We start from the raw sequence: 3658 nt of genomic DNA, 5'->3' as shown, positions 1-3658 counted from the left end.
TACCCAACATGTTGTCCATCCCCTTGACTGATCAGTGCTGACAACCATGACAAGCTGCCTGCTTTGAGTCTGCACTAAACACGAAGGCATCACAGGAGTACTGTTGGCCTTTACGTTCTGGATGAGGGAACAAAGCACAAAAAGCAAGGCAGACAAGCAATGAGCATCCAAATAGATGCTAAGGAAGCAAACAAAAAGCCCTGAAATGTACCCTGGTTGAATTCATGATGTGGTTGCCTATTTGCAAAGTGTCCTGGTAGTAATTACAATGATCAGTACCTGTACACTCCCAAGTGCAGCATTGAAGTGCTGTGAGTAAATCAGAGATGAGCTGTGAGTATGTATTGAGACTACTACGTGTCCAATGCCAATGTCTACTGACTTGGGTTGAGGTGGGGAGTGGGCACTGCTGTCTGCCCTGAGTTGTTGGGGTCTGCCACCCAAGGTGAAAGCTCAGAGAAAAAAGCTCTGAACTGGAGGCACCAGGGGCCTCCTCTGATTTTCATGTCGGGAGTTGTTTCCATCTGGTTTCTGTCCAACAGCTGGAGTCCTTAATTTGAAAAGTAGTTTGTCAGACACCTGGCTAAAAACAATGGAGTGAATGATTGGTCAAGGTAGGAGCCAAATTCCTTGTTGGGAGAATAACGAGCACTAAAGGAGAGTTTAAATATGGCAGAGAAGGTGAAGAGCAGAGTCAAAAAACAGAAAGCGAATCAAAACAAACAAGAATAATGGATATGTTAAATCAGGGAAAAAATGATTTGAAGGAGAGAAAGTGACATAAGTAATACTTTCAACAACCAGAGAGATGTTTGAGATGATTACACAAAGTATATTTTAAGTTTATGGGTCAGGAGCTCAGCTGAAGTTCAACTGGAGACAGAAAAAGAGATGGGGTCAATGACAAGGAAGTAAAGTTTATGACTGGATGAAAAACAATGGCACTGGACTATCAGAGTGATAAAGGTCATGATGCAAAAGATGAATTTGTTTGATTACAATACGGGGACAGGAAGGGAACTTTTACTCTTTCAAGAATAAATAATAGGTGCCAAAAGCTGGGGAAAAAAAGGAAGAGTTTGGAAGGCAAATGAGAAAATGGAACAGTTGGCTTGAATTTTTCAAAGACAGATGGGTTTAAAGATACATAATTGATACGGTAAAGAAGAAGAGAATTCTAAGATATGTCCAGGAATGTTTGAGACAAATAGAGCAAGGAAGAAAGAGACAGTGTATGTCTTCGTTCTTTTTAAAAATTAAGTGCATAAAATAGCCAAAGGATTCCTGATGAAGGGCTTTTGCTCAAAACATTGATTTTTCTGCTCCTTGGATGCTGCCTGACCTACTGTGCTTTTCCAGCACCACTCGGATCTAAACTCTGGTTTCCAGCATCTGCAGTCCTCACTTTTGCCTAAAGAATGAGCGCTTCAATCAGAGATAGAAAAGGTGATCTTCCTGTGGAAAATGAAGAATGGCAGAAATAATAAATGGTTAGTTTGTCTTCGTTTTTTTTGTATGTTAGTGGGAATAAAGTGTTCAAGTAGAGAAGATAAAAGGGCCTGTTCATATTCATCCTAGATTTCAATGAGAAATGACAGAGAAAATAACAGACAATCTGACCATCCTTTCAAACGTCTTTAGATATGAACACAGGACTGGAGGGTTATTTGTGGTACATCCGAGGATAAACCAGTTAACTGTCTGGTCAGCTTAAAATATGACAAGCTTTTCAGGATCATTAATACTCACCTAGAAAGACTAACTTAGTGATAGCCCGTTGGAAATTGTTAAAGTTATGTTTGACAAATTTGATGGGGTTCTTTGAGAAAATAATGAATGCACAGGTAGAGGAAATGTGATGAATGTCAGCTGCGTGGATTTTCAAAAGATTTTTGATAAATTGCCATTTAGTCAGCATGTTGATTAGCTGAAAACAAATAGTATTAAAAAGGAATTTGACAGTGAATTTGTTTGAATGCATTATGATGTCACTAGGGGTCAGTATTGTTGCCATTGATGTTCTCAGTTGGATTTGAGGAACAAAGACCACAAAAAAGCATGGGCAGCTGTGAAGAGGACTTTATGTAACATCACAAGATGCAGGCAGGTTTATAAGCTGTGGAGAGGGGTGTCAGATGAAATTTAAATGTAAGACTTTGTACTTTTGGGGCAGAAACAGAGGACAGAACATATGCACATTATTAAAATTTTGGGGCAGCATGGTGGCTCAGTAGTTAGCACTGTTGCCTCACAGCCCCAAGCACCGCGTTTGATTCTGGCTTTGAGTGACAATGTGGAGTTTGCACATCCTCCCCATGTCTGCTTGGGTTTCCACTGAGTCCTCCACTTTCCTCCCACAATCCAAAGATCTGTAGGTTGGTGAATTGGCTACGCTAAATTGCCCATATTGTTCAGGGATGTGTTGGTCAGTTGCATTAGTCAGGGGTAGAGTAATAGGAGAATGGGTCTGGGTGGGTTACTCTTTGGAGGGTTGGGGTGGACTTACAAGATAATACATGGCTTGGAAAGGGTGGACGCTAGGAAACTTTTTCCGTTAGGTGAGGAGACTAGGACCTGTGGACACAGCGTTAAAATTAGAGGGGGTCAATTCAGAACAGAAATGTGGAGACATTTCTTCAGCCAGAGAGTGGTGGGCCTGTGGAATTCATTGCCGCAGAGTGCAGTGGAGGCAGGGACACTAAATGTCTTCAAGGCAGAGATTGATAGATTCTTGATGTCTCGAGGAATTAAGGGCTACGGGGAGAATGCGGGAAAGTGGAGTTGAAATACCCATCAGCCATGATTGAATGGCGGAGTGGACTTGAGGGGCCGAATGGCCTTAGTTCCACTCCTACGTCTTATGGTCTGATGGACTTGCTGGGCCAAGTGGTCTGTTTCCATACTATAGGGGTTTTATTCTATAAAAGTAAGAAATAGAAAAAAACAAATTCAAATATATTGATCTTTAAAGTTTATATATGATCATCGATTTGATATAGTCATAAATCTAAACTGTTCCTTAAACTTCAGTGAACTACCATCTGAAACCCTTTTTTATATGGTCTGGAAACAGTTCTGTGTCTACTTCCCAAGACGGTCCGTGGTCCAGCGTGATGTTAATCACAGGGTTTAAACTGGAACTAAGATTTACTTGGATTTGGGATTTGAATCCGTTTCAACCAGCATTGAAGTTTAAGTTAAGCATCGACTTTTCAACATAATTTCAGTGAAAATCTACTTTGCATTGCTTTAATTGACAGTAACAGGAGTTCAAAGAAGATGGGTGAAGACGAATAAAATGTAACCACTGTAGTATTCCTTTAGCTGGTAACTCAGTGAGCATCCTGACAAACCAGCATTGAGTAATTGATATTGGCAGCACGGACACTAGGACCTGGGAAGCACTGAGTGATCAACACCTCTGATCCGACAGATGGGCGAAACCGGACGTGACGCATGTCAGCGTGTAACCGGAAGTGGAGAGAGCTGGAAATCTTGGAGCGGTAAGGTGAGCAACTGAGGTTCATTGAGGAGAGGATTGGGGGGAGGGTCAGTGAGGGGGGAGAGAGTCAGTGAGGGGAGCTGGGGGGGGGGTTAGTGAGGGGAGCTGGGGGGAGGGTTAGTGAGGGGAGCTGGGGGGGAGGGTCAGTGAGGGGGG

General features: G+C 42.3%; 1 protein-coding gene across 4 annotated transcripts in view; it reads left to right on the top strand.

The window, feature by feature from the left end:
• The first annotated feature begins 3452 nt into the window (after positions 1–3452).
• sike1 (suppressor of IKBKE 1) overlaps positions 3453–3658 on the top strand; it is a 22414-nt gene continuing 22208 nt past the window's right edge. Inside the window, exon 1 of one of the 4 annotated variants that reach the window (XM_060845601.1) lies at positions 3453–3508. The gene's annotated coding sequence lies outside the window, so the exon portion shown is untranslated. The remainder of the gene's footprint in view (positions 3509–3658) is intronic. The other 3 variants (XM_060845599.1, XM_060845598.1, XM_060845600.1) reach the window with 3 other exon arrangements.

The sequence above is a fragment of the Hemiscyllium ocellatum genome, chromosome 26, assembly GCF_020745735.1.
Source record: "Hemiscyllium ocellatum isolate sHemOce1 chromosome 26, sHemOce1.pat.X.cur, whole genome shotgun sequence".
NCBI lineage: Eukaryota > Metazoa > Chordata > Chondrichthyes > Orectolobiformes > Hemiscylliidae > Hemiscyllium > Hemiscyllium ocellatum.
The sequence above is the reverse complement of the archived record's forward strand: the minus strand, read 5'-3'. Positions and strand labels throughout refer to the sequence as shown.